A 23,607-nucleotide genomic window follows, 5' to 3' on the forward strand; every position below is an offset into this window, starting at 1 on the left:
CCCACTTGCGTCACCTATCAGTGACGTTTCTAGTACACACCTCCAGTTCACGCCTAGTTCACGCCTCTTGATTACGTACTAGTACCACGTGTATACTGTTATCTTGTCTTCTCTCAGCTGTTACGCCTCTTGCACTGTTGCTTATGATGTGAATTAAGTATATAAGCTATGTATTATCAATAAAATGCGAGCGCGCTCATCTATCCCTTCTGACACCCCTGTGGTGTTCAGAATCCGATATCCTGGTCACGACCATTCCTTTATGAGGAATAAAACCCTTAGAAACTCTAACACCACGGACTCTGTCTTTTTTCATCCGATCTGAGTTATTATTGATTAAGTACTTACCTGCATAGAAATTAAGAGAGTAAATTAATTATTTACGTCATTTTGGCGCCCGAACAGGGACCCCTCCCCCACCTCACGCGCCGGTTGGCGCATTGCAAGCTCTGTCCCCTGCCGTCAGTTAGACGGAACCTACGCGTACCGGCAGGATTTCCTGCATCTCCCTCTGACCCAAGGAGGTGACGAAGACTGCGATCAGTGCCCAGACGAGGCGGTGAGGAGTGCGGAGGATCCCGACCAGAGCCTAGCCGAAAGAAGCAAGGTCCGAGGTGTCAAGAGGCCCACCAGGTTTCCGAAGTTTTCCGAGGTTTTCCGAAGTTTTCCGAAGTTTTCCGAAGTACCGAGTCGAGTCCAGTCAAGTTTTCCGAGGCCTTCTGTTTCCGTGCTTCCCGGTGAGTACCATTGCTGGGACGTATCTAGACGGGTTTGGGTACACAAGTCCGGTCTGCACTGTTTTTAGGCAGTGTATCTGTACTGTTTAGCAGTATATCTAGTATTCCGAATTTCTGCACTGTTACACCAGTGTATCTGTACTGTTGAGCAGTACATCCAGTATAGGGGGTAGTCATCTATGTCTCAAATGTCTTCTTATGTGATTAATGTCGTGGTATGAATGTGACCGTTTAATGTGCATTTTTGTGTTTCTTGTATAAAGTAGCTGTAACCAGTATTAAGTAGTAAGGTTTGAGTATTTAGTAATAAGTAAGCAACATGCCGTTTTTCAACAAGTTAAAGCAGATAGGAACTAGGAAAGGGATACTGGAGGAAGAAATTCCTATTCCCCCTAGGGATACTCCAGGTAACTTTATGTATCATAAACATGGCATAGACGCCATATTATATCTAGACTTATGGGCCGATTACACCAAGCACTTAGACGAAAGACACAGATGGCCTGTTACCGGAACATGGGATGCCGAGTGCATCATGAAGGTAGAAGAAGCATTATGGAAAAAGAAAGCTAGACAATCCCAGAAAGACGCCATAGAATTCTGGCGTAAGGAATCACATAAGCGTGCTGAGAAAGCACTCCGTAGAGAAGACAGACTTAAAGAATCAGAAAAAGCCCAAGAAAACGAATTAGTTATTGAAGGGATCCGAGTAAAAACAGAACAAATAGACCGTGCCCGAAACAATCTCGTAAACGGTATGTACCTCGCGGCCGAGGGCACATCTGAAGCCCTATCAGAAATACCGAAAAACTTACCGCCACCATTAGTTCCAACTAAAGTAATGCATAAGACTACTAAAGACATATTCCTAAATTCATATTTAGAGGATGTAGCACCAGCTTACGCCAATCTGCCTGTTCGTGCCCTGCCTCCTGACAGGGACGGGGGTGGCACTCCGACCCCAGATCATGTTCCACCGGTACCGCGACAGACCTCCCACGTTCCGCCAGCTCCGCCACTTCCCACACCCAAGATTGACCTACCGAAGCAAGTCCTACCTGATCCTACTAAACGACAAATTCAAGTTCAGATCCAGACTCCACAGGGAGATAATGCCCAAGCGTCCGCCTCAGGAGGTGCGACTGCGGGTCTTCGGACCCCGCCACTAACACGCAGATTCAATTTCAGGGAAACGCAGAGTCCTCTCACGTTCCAGTCTCCCCGCCTTGACGCACTCAGGGAAAACATTTCCGTTTGTAGATATGATCCAGTACCCGGTAAAGACGATCTAATGATATTGGCATCACTACGGTTAAGATCTGCTACTGATATCTTGCTATGCTATGTAGGAATGAAGGAACGTCTAGATAGAATATATGAGTTTGTTCAGACAGGGAAAGACCCTGACAGTATCAAGGATGCCATGGAGAAACAGAAGGTTGACATTCTAGCACAAATACTACGATTCTTCATAAATTGCCTAATAAGAGAACGAGACAGGCCTGGAACAGATCAAAGTGAATTAGATGCACTAAACAAGTGGGGTCAAAATATAGCCGAAGGAAAACATGACAAGGGGGCTTGCATAGCCAGTATGTACAAGAAAATTAGAAAGGCAGTGATAACGGCACACCAGAAAGGGAATGACAAAGCTTCCTCCGAGGAGGAAGAAGAACTTGAAGAACCAGGAAGGACTACAGATACTATAGCGTATGTAGGTAAGGGAAACTACCTTAGGAAAGGCATCCGTCCGGAAAACAAGAGAGTTTTTCTCTCTGCCTTAACAAACCCGAATTCTTCTGAACATCAGTTCCAGGAAACTGATAAAAGGCTTCGAGACCGAATGGGTACCATGTACTAAATTCTATGGATGAACAGGAACTAGCCCGATCAGCCGTATTATGGGCCGAAAACCCAGACATATATAATGATGATACGTTAGCGCAGACATTCTTGAACCTTTCCCCAGACGAGCAGAAATTAGCAGGTGTATACATGATTCAGCACCTCCTCATCAAGTACAGAAACCATCATTCCGATCCAGGTCCCTTACACGAAACATTAGAAGCACTACTCATGGATAGATGGAGAGGTTTCAGTACCAAGTTAATACAAATAATTCTAGAACAACGACATAAATATAACACCTTCATAAGCTCTGAATATGTTCCAGCCCCACCTCCAGAAAGGAAAATGTACCACATGCAATGCGGTAGTGGCATTGAAAGTCAGAACCCCTTACGAGAAGTACACCCAGTCATGGGTGCGGATCACATCTTGAAACGTGTATATGTTCACACACCACTGACTAAGTTAGAACTGTTAGAAATGAAGAAACTAGTTCCGTGTCATGATAAAGACCCTGCAGGTTTTCACAGAGAACTTAAAGACATGTTATTAATGGGGGATTACACGTATGATGATATCATGAAAATGTTGAAGGTACTGTTGCCCACGGGCATCTACGAGAAATTAAAGGAAAAGGAATGGGAGGTGGGGGACACAAAGATTGCATGGGCAGAAATAGAAGACGAAGAAAGCAAACGGGTCCCAGGGTTAGGCCTTGGGGATAAGACTAAAGCATTACCCGGATTAATAGTACAGGTTCTGCCAAGATTATTGACAACTAGAAAGGAAGATTGGGACGCCATCTCGTCCTGTAAACAGAAACATGATGAAGATACTAGTGACTTCTATTCAAGATTCGAGAAATGTTTTATTATAAATAGTGGCCTACAACCAAGCAGCGAGTCATATCCACACCTTTTTGTATCAAAACTAGTCGAGAACTCCCTACCATTAGTTAACAAGCATTTACAATGCAATGGTCTCGGCATTATTAAAGGTAGAGCTATTGGCATTGCTCATGACTTTTTTTTAAAAATCATAAATAAATGGCATTGTCATTTACATTGGCAATAGCGTAATCGTGAAATAAATGGCATTGTCATTTACAATGCCAATAGCTTAATCACTCGCAAATGCATGACCTATTGCATTTACACCCACACAGAGCCACCCACACACACATACAGAGCCACCCACACAGTCAGTCATTCACATAGAGCCACCCTCACACAGACAGAGCCACCCACACATAGAGCCACCTACAAAAAAAGCTATCCACACAGCCACACACACACACACAGAGCTACACAGCCACACACAAATGCAAAGAGTGGGGAAAAAATCGCCTCTCAATTGTGAAGAAATCAAACACCAAATTATTGGCCAGTACTCCTATTGGCACAAGTCAAGCTAAAGTGTTGGGGGTGGGGTGGTGTTAGGGTGTAGCAAAATATTATTCTTGCTTTGTCAAGTTGATATATACACGTAACTTAACTCTAACACTCCTCCTTCCACTATACAACAACTGCATCAGACACTAACATTATGAACCTAAGAAGGTCGACCATTTTTATCATACAGAAAGGATATGAAATTAGACTAAAAACAACAAGACGTATGCAAGTTTTGGGAGACTGGCAACATGTCCACATTTTGACACGCATTTTTATGTTCATTAGGATCAGTCCATTTTTTCTACAGACAGTTATGATGCCAGCTGTAGAAAATATTACCGACAATGAGAATTGCACAACTGGTTACTCTATTTATTCTGAACCATACATGCATAACTCTGCTGCTGCAGTGGCTGTGAGCCTAACTTGTTCTCCAGCACACACAGTGCAGACTTGGTACCCAGCAAAATACCAGCAGCATTTCTGCAAGGTTCCATTGGGGCAGCTGCAAGGGCTCATTCTGCTAGAATTCAGTCTCTTTATCATGCACTTAGTAAATGAACAACACTAAAAATCAAGACATTTGCAAATCCAATGTGGACAAAGAATCTATAAGCCACAACTGTTTATAATCAAACTTAAGCCATCAGTATCCTAAATTACACGTATACCAATCTAAGATGCAAACTGTGTTTTGGATATGCATCCTTATCAAAAAGGAACAATTTTTGGAAAACTGCCAAGATACAGTAACTCCAAAGCCTTTCCTAAAACCACCATTATACCTATTCAGTAGAAATGTGGCCACCGTGCCACATAGCAAGCCAGAACAATGAAACCTTTCCAGTATTAAAAACCAACTGCAGTGTGTGTACACGGCACAAAAGAAAAAAACCTCGAGAAAAATGAAGCAAATAGAACACAGCATCCTTAGTGCCCGGCCCTTGGGAGCCTGCTAAGTAACCGGATGCAAGGACTATGAATAGTGAGCAGAAGATGGATCTCCAGGGAGATAAGCCAATTCTCAATCATGAGCTCATGAAAACTCACAGCTCTTTTATGGCCCGCTCGGGGAAGTTCATTTGGGAGACTGGTGTGGGAAGGTTATCGGTGACTTCTAACGGCAGCGAGTTATTCCCAACACAACTCAAAAGTAGCATCCTGCCGAGAGCATGGGAAAACTCAGACAAGCGCTTCAATTAGACGTCGGGACTAGACAGAAGTCCTGTTTGTCACCTCAGGGGACCAGTGGAGGAGGGGGCGCAGCTGGTTTCACTCTGAATTCACGGAGCTCGAGCTGCGCCATCAGCTTGTTTCCTCCTCGCCTGGGGCCAGCGGGGCCTGCGTGCTGCCCGGCTCGGTTTACTTCTGGAATGCGTGAAATGCTCATCAGTGTCTGTGGAAACATTGCACACAAAAACACACCTTTCAATGTCATGACTGCAACGCGCCTTATGCACTCTGTGTGCTTCCATGCGCCTCTTGAGCTCGGGGACCCCTGCGTGTCTGAGAGAAGTGTCGGCCTCACACGGCAGGCCTGTTTCATCCCCGTCCCCCCCCCCCCTCCCTTCCTCACCGCCGTGACACGGCCACGTTAATTAGACCCATCGGGCGCCTTTTAAAAGAAGCCGACAATTAATTTGAGGGGGCGCAGCTGGTTTCACTCTGAATTCACGGAGCTCGAGCTGCGCCGTCAGCTTGTTTCCTCCTCGCCTGGGGCCAGCGGGGCCTGCCGCTGCCCGGCTCGGTTTACTTCTGGACGTGAAGTATTGCGGGAAAGAGGCTGTGGTAGGACAGGAGAGCGCACGCACACAGGGAGGATGATGCCGCAGGCCAAGAGTCTGATTAACGCATTGAGGGGTTAAGTCTTTCCTACAAGTCCTGTTTGTCACCTCAGGGGACCAGTGGAGGAAAGGAGCGCGTGAAATGCTCATCAGTGTCTGTGGAAACATTGCACACAAAAACACACCTTTCGATGTCATGACTGCAACGCGCCTTATGCACTCTGTGTGCTTCCAGGCGCCTCTTGAGCTCGGGGACCCCTGCGTGTCTGAGAGGAGTGTCGGCCTCACACGGCAGGCCTGTTTCATCCCCGTCCCCCCCTCCCTTCCTCACCGCCGTGACACGGCCACGTTAATTAGACCCATCGGGCGCCTTTTAAAAGAAGCCGACAATTAATTTGAGGGGGCGCAGCTGGTTTCACTCTGAATTCACGGAGCTCGAGCTGCGCCGTCAGCTTGTTTCCTCCTCGCCTGGGGCCAGCGGGGCCTGCCGCTGCCCGGCTCGGTTTACTTCTGGACGTGAAGTATTGCGGGAAAGAGGCTGTGGTAGGACAGGAGAGCGCGCGCACACAGGGAGGATGATGCCGCAGGCCAAGACAAGAATAAAACGGCAAAAACAAAACGGCGGCCGCAACGATTTGTGCCGGGGAAGAGGTGCCGCGTGTGCTGCTGGCCGAGGGGAGTGCTGTGAGGTAGAAGGGTCAAGCGGTGGAAATGTGCATATGCACGCAAGAGAGAGATGTTCTTAAAGGGGTTACTCCAGAGGGCTCCGTAGATCTGCAAGTGTTAGTTTAATATAGTTCTGTGGAGATGGACAGCGGGAGCATGCGACCTACCGCATCTACAACAACAGCTTAATGGCGGCCGGCGCTTCTGAAATTTTTCGGAATTGGGGGCGTGGTTTTGATGTTCTGAGTGACGGACAACGTCACTGTCTAAAGAACATCAAAAATTACGCCCCCAAATCTGAAAAGGACGGGGCTACACCGGAGTGACTGATCTCTCCTCCAATGGCTGGCCTCCGTTTAGGAAGCCAGCCAATGAAGGAGAGAGAGGGCAGGGAGGTGGGACCTACAGCGCACTAAGAGTCATTAAATCTCCAGCCTAAGTCTGCGCAAGCGCAGCCTTTTAGGCCTCCGACCTAAAAATAGAGTGTACAAAGTTGAAAGTACTTGGCAGGCAAATACGCCATCCCAGATGTTACAAATGTTACAATATCATCAGAACAGAATTAGAGAAGAACAAGATCAGGAACAGAAGCGTATGAAAGACACTAAGATGAAAATGTTAGTAGCTCAGACGGTCCCAGCCGACGGTCAGAGAAAAGGTGGGACCCAGACAAGTCATACTACAGCTCCCGTTAAGGGGACATGTAATTACTGTAAACAGCCAGGTCATTACGTACATGAATGCCCAGTCCTGAAACATAACATTTCAACAGGTAAAACTAAAGAAAGACCGCATCCGCCTAGACAAGACCAGGTCCAGCAACAGACCTCACAAAATGTACAGCCAATGCAGAATACACAGCCTATGCATGCTCCATCCCACACAGCGCAGACAGTAGCAGTACCACAGCCACAGCCCATTGCCGCAACTCAACAAGTCTCACAACAGATGTACCAGTATGCCCAATCTGCATATCCAGATTACCCCCGATATACATGAAACAGCCTAGAGAGGGAAGGTGGTTTGTCTCTTATTGAAATTCCTGTAGATCAAGAAGGTCCTTATGTACACAGTCGCGTATTGGGAAAAGACAGAAAGTTTTTAATTGACACAGGGGCAAGCCGCACCACAATTAGTCATAATGAAGTCCCAGGGGCACCCCTCTCAGGCTCACAGAATGTTTCCCTTGGTTTTTCAGGACAGCCTATTGTAAATGAAGTATCGGAACCAGTACCCTTGGCTGTGGGTCCATTATCACGAGTTACAGATTTGTTACTTACGAAATCATGCCCAGAAAATTTGTTAAGAATAAAAACTCTGAAAGCTCTAGGAGCTATAATATGCTGTTCCCCGGAGGGAGTTAGACTCTTTCTACGGGATTTCAAGGGTCATTATGTTTTACGAGAATTTGATGTCAGATTGAAAAATGTACCAGATCACCTCTGGGCAAAAGGCCCAGCTGACGTAGGTTGTATGCATATCACTCCATACCGTGTTACACTCAAGACAGGAGTTGTTCTACCCAGAATCAGACAATACAAGTTACCACCCGATGCTGTAGTGGCTTTACTGAAAATCATTGAAGAGCTTATAGCCCAGGGAGTGGTCGTAGAGACCGACTCCAATATCTGTAATTCACCGATCATTCCAATTCTTAAACGTACAGACCCCAATGCGCCGCCAGTATATCGGCTGGTGATTGATCTTCGAGAACTGAATAAATGTATTGTACCACAGTACCCTGTGGTCCCCGATATCTCTTCCCTATTGACTGCTATTGATTCAGAAGCAACGTTCTTTACTGTAATTGATCTCAAGAACGCTTTCTTCAGTGTACCTATTGATCCGGAGAGCCAATATCTCTTCGGATTCAGTTTAAATGGACGAAGTTTCAAATTTTCCCGCGCACCTCAAGGATTCACAGAAAGCCCCAGCATCTATAGTCAAGCACTGAAAAGACAACTAGATTGTATTCAAATGCCAGTTAACACCGCTTTACTGCAATACGTCGATGATCTACTGATCACCGCACGAAGTGAGCCTGAATGTGAACAAGCATCATTGACAGTTTTACATTTTTTGGCAGACAAGGGACACAAGGTGTCTCCTTCGAAGCTACAATTCTGTGTTCAGCAAGTTGTATACTTAGGTCACTTGCGGTCCAAAGTGGGGAGACAGCTCACTCCCGATCGCATTCAGTTAATTGTAAATATGCCACGACCACAGACACAAAAGGAAGTGCGGGCCTTTATAGGCCTCACCTCGTACTGCAGACAATGGATTCCTCAATATGCATTTCTAGCTAAACCACTCATCCAGTTAACGACGCAGGAGGCTGCAACTTCGATTGCCCTCCCTTGGACTCAGGAACATACACAAGCCTTTGAGGAATTAAAGAAAGCATTATGCCAAGCACCAGTTTTAGCGACACCATGTTACAGCAAACCGTTTACACTTTTTGTTACAGAACGTGACGGTACAGCATTGTCTGTCCTCACTCAAGACCAGGCAGGTTCACATAAGCCTTGTGCTTATTTTTCAAGTACATTGGATTCAGTAGCCCAGGCACTCCCTGCGTGCTTAAAGTCAGTAGCAGCAACAGCGTTAGCAATAAGACAGAGCGATTCAATTGTTTTAGGCCATCAGTTAACAGTACAAGTTCCACATTCTGTAGAGGTTCTTTTAAACAGAACCCAGACTCAACACTTGACTATAGCACGACTGACAGGTTACGAATTGACACTATTCCAGCCACACATAGAAATCAGACGTTGCAGTATCCTGAACCCAGCAACACTGTTACCTACAGTTATGACAGATCCAGCTCCGCATGATTGCATAGAGATCATTAATGCAGTAACAAAGCCCCGACGAGATTTAACAGATGTTCCATTGACAAATCCAGACCTGACACTTTATGTGGATGGTTCATGTATGAGAACAAGTACAGGAGAATTAGTGGCCGCATATGCCGTGACCACTGAAACTGAAGTTAAAGACACACACCGTATTGACACACTGTCTGCTCAAGCGGCCGAGCTCATCGCTCTGACCCGAGCCTGTATTCTAGCCAAGAACAGAAATGTCAACATATACACTGATTCCCGTTATGCGTTCGGAGTTGTACACGACTTCGGCATGCTATGGCAAGAACGAGGTTTCCTGACCTCTCATGGTGCCAAGATCCAACATGGTCCCCTCATTCAAGCACTGTTAGAAGCAATACATCTGCCTTCAGCCATATCCGTCATGAAGTGTAAAGCACATACTAAAGTCACAGATTCTGTTTCCCAGGGTAACGACCTGGCAGATCAGACAGCAAAACATACAGCATTGACTCACACTCAGACAACTGATACGACATAGACAACAGAACCGACAAATTGTATGACAGTCAGGGATCCCACACTAGATGTTATCGACATTCAGACACATGCTACTCCAGAAGAAATAAAGAAATGGATTGAACAAGGAGGGATCCAAACAGATCAAGGTTGGGTGACGAAGGGAAAATCTACATGGTTTCTCCCTGACTCTATGGTTCAAGTCATGATAAATACAGCACATAGCCCAGCACACCTAGGAGAGAAAGCGATGTTAGACAGTTTACAAAATCTCTGGAACAATAAACACTTACGAGCAGCAGCAAAACAGAAAGTGCGTACTTGCATGATCTGTTGTCAGTTCAATCCAGGTAAAAGTGTCCCTGTAGAGCAAGGTGGATTTCATCCTCCCGATCACCCTTTTGAAGTCCTCCAGATGGATTATATCCAGATGGACCGTTGTCGAGGATTTAAATATGTTCTCGTAGTTGTCTGTGCTCTGTCCCGCTGGACCGAAGCATACCCAGTCCCAGATTACACTGCTCCGACCACTGCCAAGCAGCTGGTTCGTGAATTCTTCCCACGATACGGCTTGCCTCGTGTCGTGTACTCAGATAACGGTCAGCCATTCTCATCTGCATTAATGAAAGAAGTTTCTTTATTACTGGGATACCAGTGGAAGTTCCATTGTGTCCGACATCCCGAAGCCGCAGGCCTTGTAGAAAGACATAACCAGACACTAAAGATTCGCCTTGCCAAAATATGTCAGGAGAAAGGGGTCGACTGGATAGTCGCCCTGCCAGTGGCACTATTCTACATGAGAATGGTCGCCCATTCGAGATCAGGGCTATCTCCGTACGAGGTGGTCTTTGGCAGACCACCGAATATGTGGGGGACGCCCATTCCGAAAAAGATTACTGATGTTGATTGTAATATGTTGACAGATTACCTTGCCTCCTTGATGTCTGCACTCCAATCATGTCGTTCACAGGTTGCTGCAGCCTTCCCTGACAACACTGATGTAAAGCCACACGACGTCCGTCCTGGGGACATTGTACTAGTGCGCAATTTTGATAGAAAGAGTCCGTTGGAGCCCCGCTGGAAGTCCCCGAAGACCGTTCTTCTCACCACGAGGACGGCCGTGAAAATCGAAGGAAGAAAGGGGTGGGTTCACACGAGCCATGTGAAAAAATTTTTGGGACTGAAACCTGATCGAGACTCGTCCACCCCCACCAAAGACTGTGTCGAGCCAAAAGACTTTACAGAATCTGAACGAGAAAAAACTCCTCAAGAAGAGTATCGCATGAAACTCCGATCTAGCAAGTCAGACAGTTTAATTGTTTAAGTCCTCCCCTAGGTGAATCGGTTAAATAGTTTCTGACATGTATCCCCTAGATCGAGATAGAGAGAGAGAGAGAGAAGCCAAGAAACGTACATACTGTAAATCACTTCGTAGTCACTGTATAGTGACACTATTAATCATGTTTATTCTGAGTATTTTAATTATTGTTGTTAGCATCGTTTTACCTATCTACTACCCTATTTTCAAGCGTGAACAATCTGTCTATAATGTATCTGCTGAACACACTTTTAGTGAGTTACCTCCACACGAGCTTTCCTACAGACTTGCGCTGCGCAACAACACATTCATTAGTATGCTACACCATTCTCATCAAACTAACAATGCTACAAACTGCTGGATATGTGGCCGACTCCCTCCCTACCAGAACTACAAGGGAGCTCTGCCCCTCTTTCCGTACCCGTTCACTCACAATGGCTCTTGCGGAGCATGGTTTAAAATAATTAATTCCTTAGATCCTGATATTGCTGTTTTCGATGGGGGCTGGGTTTGGGGAAACCTGAACTTAGTCCTGCTCGACGTCTGTTTCCCTGATAAGGAGGGACTCCCCACTAGAACAGGAACTGATCTAGAAAATGAAGTATATGGATTAGGTAATTATACAATTAGCCTTATGATTCTTACGGTTGAATCCGAAGACACGCCAGTTCTACCCATTATGTCAGTATTGCCAGTTACTGGTGAATTGTGTATCAAGAAGAAAGGTTCAGTACACTTAGGTCATAGTAAATGCCCTACTGTGGTCGAATTCAGTGATCATGGAAAATCGTCCTTTAAAGCTATTAGTCATTCTTACTTTGTTTGTGGTCATACCGCATACATACGCTTACCTCCAGATTGGGATGGTACCTGTTACATTGCATTCCTTCTGCCACCTGTTTTCCTAGCTCCCCCTGATTACCATAGAAATACCAATCTAGTGAAGAATAGACCCAGAAGAGATATCCCACTTGTCGACTACACAGAAACGGCATGGGAACAGTACACCGACTTTAATAAAGGATTCTTTTTCTTTTTAGGACCTGTTCAGAATAGTAAATTAATACGCAGATTAACTAGAACGCTTGAAGCAGTAGTGAATGAAACTGCCTCCGCCTTAGGTAACTTAACAGAAGAGCAGTCCGCCATGCGGGTTGTTGTCCTTCAGAACCGTCTTGTTATTGACGTCATCTTGGCAGATAGAGGCGGAGCTTGTAAGGTCATCGGGTCAAGTTGCTGTGTTTTCATACCACAAAACGCACCATCCGTATATCAAGCTATTACACGTCTCCATAAAATTGCAAATCAGATACATCAGAATCCAGGCACCTGGACTTGGTCCGGTTGGTTCTGGACAACGTTAACAGCTTGGGGATGGAAGATCCTATCCTTCCTAGGCATTGGCCTAGTCCTAGTATTCAGTTGCTGCCTGTGCCTGCAGTGTGGGCCAGCGATTTGTGGACTGTGTGCCACCTCTTGTATTGAACATTCCAGTTTTCTCGCAAAACGTAAACGAAAGAAAGAAGAACAAATGATGTTGCAAGAACAAACTGATCGATTCATGAGGATCGATATTTCATGAAGGGTCCGTAGGGAACAAGGAGGGAATGAGGAAATATAAATTTTTGGTCATGTTATGTTCCCTAGCGCGTACCCCACCGACTCCATGTGCCAGCTTAAAGTGCATGTAACTTCCCTCCTGTGCCAGCTATGAAGACGCAAATACATTTGCGTCCAACGTTAACTTGTCCTCTTTCAGATCCACCCTGAATGGATTATATAGTCCGTTCCTAAGTATGCTATGCCACCGTCTTTTTGTAGTGTACTTTACATATTTTCCTGCTCTGGCAGAGTAGGCCCTGAATTTCTGCCATCGAGCCTCTTTTCTGGCTTTCGACTCTGACAGCCTCTGCCCAGGCTACCTCTGTACCCGTGAACTCTGACTTACTTCCAGCGCGGCCCCTCGCGCTCAGTTCAGCCTGCTTTCTGCCAAGACTGACTATAACCTTCGAGTTATCTGTTCCGCTCCTCGAGAATGCATTCCTGCCTACTAGCTTCAGTAAACATCCTCCCCATGCTGCAGAGCCAAAGGGCCGACCTGTCTCAACGCAAGTAATTCATAGCTTCTGTTACCATGTTTCCATGGAAGGCCCCGTGCCCCCCACGCTTCTCATGCAGACACTTAGGCGCTTATACACGCATCCACAGTTAGCATAGAATAGCTTCTGCCCTAGAGACCTTTCCGCCCAGATAATATGGTTCCTAAACATCAGATATCAGATATGATAGAAGTACAAGTTGATCTGACATGCCAGACTTCTGTCTCTTTCCGTCAGTGTAAATGTCAAGTCCCCTGCACCCCTCCAATTACACGTCATGCAGCTGCGCGCGCATCCAAGCTTCCGATTTTTGCTGACATTGCAACAATTCTGTTAGCACCACCCCTTGGTGCCACCCACTTGCGTCACCTATCAGTGACGTTTCTAGTACACACCTCCAGTTCACGCCTAGTTCACGCCTCTTGATTACGTACTAGTACCACGTGTATACTGTTATCTTGTCTTCTCTCAGCTGTTACGCCTCTTGGACTGTTGCTTATGATGTGAATTAAGTATATAAGCTATGTATTATCAATAAAATGCGAGCGCGCTCATCTATCCCTTCTGACACCCCTGTGGTGTTCAGAATCCGATATCCTGGTCACGACCATTCCTTTATGAGGAATAAAACCCTTAGAAACTCTAACACCACGGACTCTGTCTTTTTTCATCCGATCTGAGTTATTATTGATTAAGTACTTACCTGCATAGAAATTAAGAGAGTAAATTAATTATTTACGTCACTGTGAAACCTCTTCCTCCCATTCTGGAGCGGCGAAACCGAGGCACAATGAGACGACGTAGGTTGTTAGACCGTAAAGATCTAACAGATTGGGAGATCACAAGTCTCCTTCGTAAGTAGCTCGGTCCTGACCCGTTGAGGGCCCGGAAGTCTAGAGTCAGCATCTTGAACTGGATGCGACTGGAGATGGGGAGCCAATGTAGCTCTTTGCGGTAGGATGCAACCGACTGACGGTGAGGGATATTGCTAATGAACCTTGCATCCGCATTCTGGACGATCTGAAGTCGTTCGATTTGATACAAGGGGGCCCCAGCATAAAGGCTGTTGCCATAATCCAGATGGGATGTTACTAGGACATGAGTGACTGTTCTGCGGGCATCAATGGGCAGGAATGGAAAGATCCTTTTCATCACACGTAATTTCCAAAAGCAGGCTGCAGTGACCTTGTTTATTTGGGTTTTACACGATAGGGCATCGTCAAACTGAAAGCCCAGATTGCGAACAGTTTGAACAGGAATCGGAGGGGGATTGAGCACCGTAGGCCACCACAGTTTAGACGGTATTGGGTTTTTCTGATTAAAAAAAAGGACCTCCGTCTTACGAGTATTGAGTCTCAAGTGGTTAGCAGTCATCCAAGAGCAGATTTCGCCAAGACAGTGTCGAAAGTTGGGGAAACTGGAGTCAGAGTGATCTCTGAAAGAAAACATTAGCTGTGTATCATCAGCATATGAGATCACTCTGACCCCCCATGACTCAACCACCTTCGCCAGCGGGGCTAGATAAACATTAAAAAACAATGGACTCAGCGCAGAGCCCTGTGGGACTCCACAGAGAAGGGGCTTATTCTCGGATTGGAATGGTTTAAGAAGTACCCTCTGCGTTCTTCCTTTAAGAAAGGAGCTGATCCATGACAGAGCAGAACCCCCCAGTCCGATCTGCTGCAGGCGATCCAGTAGTATTTTATGGCACACCGTATCGAATGCGGCGGATAGGTCGAGGAGGACCAACATGGCCTCCTCGCCCCCATCCACACACTCTCGAATGGTCTCAGAGACCTCCAGGAGCGCTGTCTCAGTACTGAAACCCGTTCTGAAACCCGACTGGGAATCATGTAGTAAAGAATTAGTCTCTAAGTAGTCTGCGAGTTGCAATTGGACAGCCTTTTCCAAAACCTTCGCTGGTTTAGGAAGGAGGGAAATTGGGCGATAATTACAAAATTGTGACGGGTCTGCATCCGCCTTCTTCAGGATGGGGACCAGCATGGCCTCCTTCCAGGCCGTAGGGAATTGGCCCAGATGTAGTGAGGAATTCCAGATAGAAATGAGGGGCTCAATCAGAAGGGGCGCTAAGCTGCTCATCACCTTGGGCGGGACTATATCCAAAGGAGAACCAGATTTACACTGAATAAGTAATTTAAGTGCCATCTCAGTGGTGAGATCCCTAAAAGCCATCAGTGATGGTGCGATAGAATCCTTGTTCTCAACACTGAAAGGGGGTAGTTCAGATGGGGGGACAAAAGAGGACGTAATTTTCTCAATTTTATCTTGAAAATAGTCGGACAAGCCATTACATAAAATCTGATTAGAAGGGTTCTGAGGAGTCATAGCAGGAGGTTTAACAAAGTCTTTTACAATGTTAAAAAGAGTTTTAGCCGAGTTTTCTGCATTTTTGATTTGTAAGGCAAAAAATTCTCTCATCGTAGACTTTTTTAGTTTAATAAAATTCTTTAAAGCATCTTCATAAGTGCTTTTTGCTTCGGGATTATAGCAGAGTCGCCAGCTGCGCTCCAATTTTTTACAACAGCTTTTTTCCTCTCCCAAAGCAGGAGAGAACCATGACGCAGAAGGGCGGGATCTAGCCGAGGAGATAGACTGCAAAGGGGCAGTAACTTCAATAGCCGATAACAGAGCTGAATTAAATAGAGTAACACTTGCATCAATGTCATCGGTAAGTGGGTCCACGGGACACACAAAAGTGGGCTTTAAAGCCGTACAATTAACTAGATGCCATTTTCTCCTATAATCCCTACCAAATTCCACTGGATTCGATGCCACCGGGAATATGAGATCAAACGGGAGAAGATAATGGTCAGACCAGGTAAGGGGGAGGAAAGTATGGACTATGGTACCAGGGAGGTTTGAGAAGATTAGATCTAAGGTGTGGCCCGCAATATGCGTCGGGCCCTGGGATAGTTGAGGCATACCCAAGCTTAGCATGGTATCTAATAGTTGGGTCGCCTGAGAGCAAGAGGGGTCTTCAGCATGCAGGTTGAAGTCTCCTAAGACTATAAAGTGAGGATGTTTAAGAGACAAATCCGCCATAAGATGTACAAGCTGCATTAATGAAGAGGCTGAAGCCCTAGGGGGATTATACACCAGGATACCAGTCAAAAAGACCGCAGCTGAGTCCGAAATGGTGAAATACATGGCTTCAATCAGCCCAATTTAGAAAGTTTTTTTATAGTCAGACGCAAATGGGATTTCAGGATAATAGCAAGGCCTCCGCCCGTTTTACCTTCTCTGTTAATACCCATAAAGAGATAATCAGGGGGGGTGGCCAGATGAATATCCGGATTAGAGGTGTCTTTTATCCAGGATTCTGTGAGGAACAATATATCCCAACCCTGAGAGACCAGTAAAGTCCAAATTTCACTCGCATGGCGTGGCAGCGAGCGGCAGTTGATTAGTCCTGCCCTCAGTTTTAAAGGGGAGCGAGTACAATTAAATGAGGTGGCAGATGCAAGTGCGCGTTTACCACCAGAGGGGATAGTCAGACCACAATGAGAACAATTATAACTCCTACCTTCCAAAGAACTCGGCGTACAGCGAGCAAATGGCGAGCAGGTGTCAGAGCCGAGTTGTGTAAGCTGCTCTCTGGTTCGGCTAGTTAAGTCCATGGTAGGAAAATGGGCAGGGGAACTGGCCCTAGGCCCGGGCCAGGCGCAGACGGGCTTGCCTTAGGCGCGCCCGCTGCGCGGACGGGAGAACTGTCGCTTTATATTCATAGCGAGGAGGGTGGGAGTCGTCCAAGAGCTGGACCGCTACCCTGCCTTCCCGTAGTATGGCGGCGGCTGTTCTATGCGTACCGGCGTCAGCACCTCAATTCGGCTGCGCCGGTAAGCAATGTCAAGAGGGAGACCCTGGAGGCGACGTGAATCTCACCTACTAAGGTCGGATTGCAGCACAATTAAAACTGCACCCAGTAAAATATTTACAGTTTGTTTAAAAAATAATGTCAGCACAATCACGTAATCTGATTTAGCAAGGAGGGAAAGAGAAGAATGCCCCCGGCTTCCGCCTCAGGGGAAAGAGAGCTGTAGACTGCTCGCCAGCCATGGAATTCGTCCTTAAATAATGTGGGAGGGCGGGAGTCGTCCAAGAGCTGGACCGCTACCCTGCCTTCCCGTAGTATGGCGGCGGCTGTTCTATGCGTACCGGCGTCAGCACCTTAATTCGGCTGCGCCGGTAAGCAATGTCAAGAGGGAGACCCTGGAGGCGACGTGAATCTCACCTACTAAGGTCGGATTGCCGCACAATTAAAACTGCACCCAGTAAAATATTTACAGTTTGTTTAAAAAATAATGTCAGCACAATCACGTAATCTGATTTAGCAAGGAGGGAAAGAGAAGAATGCCCCCGGCTTCCGCCTCAGGGGAAAGAGAGCTGTAGAGTATCAGGAGCCTTAGAATACAGGGCTAGAAATAAACCTGGTATAAATCACACTTCTAAAGGTTTCAAAATGAACTATGATGCTGGCAAGGTTGACCACTCCTACAATATCATATAATTCAGTAAGGAGTAGGTTAATGACCTCCATGAATTTGTTTATTGAAACACGTGAATATAGCACTCTTATTTTCTTAATCCCTGAATAGGCTTGTAAAACAGCCAGAGTCCTGACACAGTGAGTGTGAGAGGTAATGAGATGTGAGAGAGGGTAATGATATATGAGTGAAATACAGAGACTTTCTATGCTAAAAACTATCTAACAGAAGTCCACTGGACACACTGCCAGTAGGAAGACACTACATACCCTGCACTGCTTCTAAATATGTGCTTTACAACAATCACTTTAAAAAATATATATATGTTGTAAATACCGGAAAAACACAGTTTTTGTCTACCTTGGGTGTTAGGCATCTGAATAAACACTGATAAGCCTGGGTTTTAAAAAGGTGTGAAAAACATAGAAGAAAACACCACTGAAATCCACAAACCAAACACTGGAAGAGGACAGCCTAAGTTAAGGGCATTAAAAGGATATGTGTTTAATGGACGGGTAGAGCATTCACACACATTCTAATTTTCAAAGGCAGGACCTGTAAAACATAGATCAGATCGAGAGCAGCACTGGCCAAGCTAATTATGATCACCAGAAGAGGTGCCCTAAACGTGTGCCTCCGGTGTCTGATACTGGCGGGACCCCACAGGTGCGGGCGGGGCAGCTGCCAGGCAGTGGAGACGGCGCCGCGAGACCCCGAGCAGTGAGGCCTGCTGGGAAGAGTTAAGCCGGTACCTGGAGTTTCGCGGTCCCAGCGGCGCTGCATTGTCCGGAGGTGGGGCTTAAATCGGCTCCTGGGAGACCGCGACCGAGACCGGATCAGGGACGGAAGCCGGAGGACGAGAGGCGGACCTCGGGGCAGTGACCCCGACCTGGCGCAGCGATCCGGAGGTGAAGGCCCGGCGGTGAGGCCTATAAGAGAAGGTGCAGCCGGGACCTCGAGTTTGGCGTACCCCCATAGGTCTCACAAGGCGCTGGCCCGAAGACTGTACGGTCCCCCCGCGGCACCGCAGAGGTGAGCGATTACACCAAAGCGCGGGGGAATGCGAGTGGGGGGGGGTGTGTGTGGGCAGCACACGCGAAGCGAGCAGTGGAGCAGGGATCCTATACTGGCTCCAGGACCCTGAGGAGGCAGCCTGGCGGCGAGGTCTGCGAGAGGGGGCACAGCAGGGATCTCGAGTCTGGTACATGCCCGCAGACTACAACGGACATTGGCCTGGGGCCCCCGTGTCCCCCCCACAGTGCAGCGGGGGTTAGCAGCTGAGCTGCACCTCACTGGTTGGCCTGGGTTGGTGGCGTCCTCCATTCGGCGGTCGGGTCGGACCGTGGCGCAGGCCCAGGCGGGCCTCTCTGACGAGCCACTGCAGTCAGGGAGTCTATCCCAAGGAGACCATTGCACCGGAGGAGGGGTGTCAGAGCCGCACGGAGGGTGAGGAAGGTGGGGGCACCGCCCTGCGGCCAGCAAGACATCTGATGGGCCTCATTGGAGCGCGCCGGCCCCCCCTTTGGCCCTCGTCTTGAACAGCGGAGGGCCTTCAGAGAGGGTGAAGAGGAGACCCGGGCCCGGTGGACAGGTGTGGGGAGACAAGCGGGGCAGCGAGCCCGCAGCGGCGGTTGATACACTGCCCCTGCATCAGAGATCCTACCTTCGGCCGTTGCGGCCGGACCGGGGGCGCTTGGGCGGGCGGGGCCCCCCTTCCTTCCATTCGGCGGCCAGGCCGGGCCGCGGTGCAGTTTCGGGAAGTCCGGGCGCCACACGCAGTGAGGGGCACTGCCGGTCCTTCTGGTCGTCGAGGTGGCGTCGGCAAATCGCCGCGCAAGGCCGGTCCAGGTGAAGACTAGCAACCCCCCGACTCCAGAGGGGAAGACCTCCCAGGGCGCTAACGGCAAATCCATAGGCGGAGGCTCCCGGACGCAGCCCGCCATGACCAGGGGCGGGAGTGGCGGATGGGCCCCGAAACAGGGCCCCATTGATAAATACACGGGCCGAGTGGGGCAGCTGGAGCCGCTGGGGGCCCCCAAGCCCCGGGACCGGACAATGCAGCACTCATGGCGGCAATAACCCAATCCAGGGACATGTTGGACGCGAAGATAGGGGCAGTGGGGGCGGATGTCACGCTGCTGCGCCAAGACCTGCGAAATGCTGTGGCTCGCATCACGGAGGCCGAGACCAGAATATCAGGAGTGGAGGACGACGTGGCGACCCTGAAGCGAAAGGTGGCCAGCATGGAGGGGATCCAGAAAGGCCTAGCTCTCCGGGCAGAGGATGCGGAAGGGCGGGCTCGGAGGAATAATCTGAGGTTTGTGGGGTTCCCGGAGGGCTGCGAGAAGGGCAATATGGAGAACTTCTTGACCCAGTGGCTAGAGAGCTGGCTCCCACCAGACTCCCTCTCACGCTGTTTTGTGATTGAACGGGCGCATAGAGCACTCATACAAAAGCCACCAGTCGGGTCCCGCCCCAGGCCAGTGATTGCCAAGCTATTGAATTATCACGACCGGGACACTATCCTGCGGCAGGCGCCGGCAAATGAACCCCTCATGTGCGAAAACCAGAAAATCCTGATCTTCCCTGATTATACCAGGCTGGTGCAGCAGCAGAGACAATCGTTCGCGGCAGCTAAAGCACCCCTTCGTGATCTTAAGCTTCCATATGCCTTACTGTAAACGGGGGAACAAGATGATCAAAATGAGCACAGGATAAATTGATCAAAAGACGCAGGGAACAAGAGGAGCAATTGGTGCAGAGAGCACACTGACCAAAAGAAGAATTAAACAAACTGACCATTAAAAGAAATATAAGATCAGCAGAACAAAAGGAATATATGGCAAACTTGACCAGAGGAACAGGAGACAAGCTTGCTAAGTGGAGTATCGGTCATCCTGATCATCAGGAACTGCTGATGATGAGTAGAATACAGGACAAGCTAATTAAGTGAGGGACTAGGTAATATGACACTTGGGAAAGACTACATCTAAGAGAGGAGGGGTAAAATATTATGTACCAGCCTGCATGACCTCGCTTATTCTCACACATTTCTCAGATCAGACTTAAGCACAGATGCAAGCTCACCATGGCACATCTCAAACATGTCCCTGAATCTCATTCACTTCATCCAATGTTCCCCTCACAGGCCACACTACAAACCTACAATCTATCAACCATGCTCATTAAAAGACCTGTCAACCTGTCACTGTCAAAGTGACAGGTTAACAAACTTTATCAGAGGTATGAAGCACTTTATAAATGCTGCAATACAATACAACTCCTTTCACTATCCAGTATGAACAGATGGCACCATAAATTGTGATCTGATGTTCATGAGTCGTGAAGAAGACCCAACTGGAACAATTATTGGCCATATATCTGTTTGCACCCTGTTCGCAACAGACTGCAGATGAACGAAGCACTTTCAGGAGTTACTGCCCTTTGCACCATTATTATTAGATTTTAGCTAGGTTTTGTATAAATTGCGCCCCCTCCACCCCCATGTTTAAGATACTCATACTAAGTGAGAGTTTAAGACAACAACTCTTTCTACGAGACTCCACACTCGACATAATATTTTTGACAGTTCAACTTAATTGGGAGACTTTTTTTAATTATTCATTAGCAATCAATATTTCTATTTTACTAACAGACTATTTTATCATTACAACATTTACTGACTAGAAGGGGCTTAAGCTAATACCTATCTCACTCTTAATTCATAAGTGACATGCCTCTCTATAAACTGGCGAGATACACCCAAAAAGTGTTATCCTAACTGACTCCTTAAAATATTAATATAGACCAACACAATTAAGCAGAGTTTAATAAACCTTGTAAGCTCAGTGGAGCGAAGGTGGAAGACTATGAAGTTGCATTTGCTTGACAGCTCTGATAAAGCTCATGTTAAGTTAAACTATCGCCAGGCATATTATTTCCAGCCTTTTCATTTTAAAAGAAAAAAATATTTAAATACACAATTTTCATAGCCACAGTGCTTTCAGATCATTCAAGTGTTGGACTCAGAAAAGGAATCCACCAAAAAACAAGAATGCCAGTATTAAGGGTGGAGGTCTGCTACACCAAGACATGTATTTTTATGACCCTAATCTTACAAGGAAAGGCTTATTTTCCTTGTAAGACCAACACCGACGACACCCTCACCACCGCCGAGCACATGCACTTCCAGATCCACACCGACCCCAACACCACCCTCAGAGGAACACTCGTCTACAGACCACCCGGACCACGACCACAGTTCTGAGACACCATCGCCGACCTCGTCTCCACGGACTACATCCTCCTTGGGGACCTGAACTTCCACCTTGAGAACAACAACAACGCCAACTCCACCGCCCTGATCGACAACCTCGGCAACCTCGGACTCAAACAGCTCATGGCGACAAACCCACACCGCTGGACACACGCTTGACCCCATCTTCTCCACAAGCCCCCTCGTCTCCTTCAACCACATTACCGAACCCCACTGGACCAACCACAGATGCGTCCACTTCACCTTCAGGAAACCCACCACACACCACCGCACCCAACAGCTACCACGCCGCTGCTCGGGCAAGGTCACCAAGGACCAACTGACTACCACCCTCGCCCTGAGACCACCCGCCGACCCCACCGACCCAGACACCGTCGCGACCAACCTCAAACAGTGTATCAACGACTGCGCCAACACCCTCGCCCCTCTCAAAACCTCCACAACCAACCACACCAACAAGAAAGCCACCTGGTTTACCGATGACCTCCGGACCTCCAAGCGCACCTGTCGGCAGCTGGAGAAGAGTCCACCACCCCTGCGGTCACCGCCCGCACCAGCCGCCTGGTCCCATGTCAGCGACGAAGACACCATCAAAACCATGAACTCCATCCACTCCAGATCCCCATCCGACCCCTGCCCTCACCACGTCTTCAACAAAGCCAGCACAACCATCGCACCCCACCTCCGGAAAACAATCAACAGTTCCTTCGAGACAGCAACCTTCCCGGAAAGCTGGAAGCACGCCGAGATCAACGCCCTTCTGAAGAAGCCCAAGGCGGACCTCAAGAACTTCCGGCCCATCTCCCTGCTCCCGTTCCCGGCAAAATTGACAGAGAAGATTGTCAACAAACAGCTAACCCGCTACCTCGAAGACAACAACATCCTGGACCCTTCCCAATCCAATTTTCGCATCAACCACAGCACCGAGACCGCCCTAATCGCCTAACCGCCCTAATCGCCGCCACTGACGACATCAGGATCCTGATGGACAAAGGAGAAACAGCCGCCCTCATCCTCCTGGACCTATCAGCAGCCTTTGACACAGTCTGCCACCGAACCCTATCAGCATGCCTCCATGACGCCGGAATTCAAGAGAAGGCCCTGGCCTGGACCACATCCTTCCTCTCCGGCAGAACCCAGAGCGTCCGCCTCCCACCCTTCCGCTCAAAAACCACTGAGATCATCTGCGGCGTCCCACAGGGATCCTCTCTCAGCCCGACGCTGTTCAATATCTACATGGCACCGCTCGCCCACGTCGCACGACAACATAACCTCAACATCATCTCCTACGCCGACGACACCCAGCTGATCATATCCCTCACCGAAGACCCCCACACCGCCAAAGCCAACCTCCACAGAGGAATGAAGGCCGTAGTCGACTGGATGAAGGACAGCAGACTGATGCTGAATTCAGACAAGACGGAGGTCCTCATTCTTGGACCCACCCCATCAGCCTGGGACGACTCTTGGTGGCCCACATCGCTAGGCACAGCCCCGGAACCCACAGACCACGCACGCAACCAGGAGGTCATCCTCGACTCCACCCTCTCCATGTCCAGGCAAGTCAAAGGCGTCTCCGCGTCCTGCTTCAACACCCTCAGAATGCTCCGCAGGATCTTCAAATGGATCCCCCCCG

The 23,607-nt window shown here is 48.1% G+C and overlaps 1 protein-coding gene across 1 annotated transcript in view; it reads right to left on the reverse strand.

The window, feature by feature from the left end:
* The window catches only part of PRORP (protein only RNase P catalytic subunit), an 815,834-nt gene that overhangs the window by 789,886 nt on the left and 2,341 nt on the right, over positions 1-23,607 (reverse strand). The gene's annotated exons all lie outside the window — the stretch shown is intronic.

Source organism: Lissotriton vulgaris, chromosome 9 (assembly GCF_964263255.1).
Source record: "Lissotriton vulgaris chromosome 9, aLisVul1.2, whole genome shotgun sequence".
Taxonomy (NCBI): domain Eukaryota; kingdom Metazoa; phylum Chordata; class Amphibia; order Caudata; family Salamandridae; genus Lissotriton; species Lissotriton vulgaris.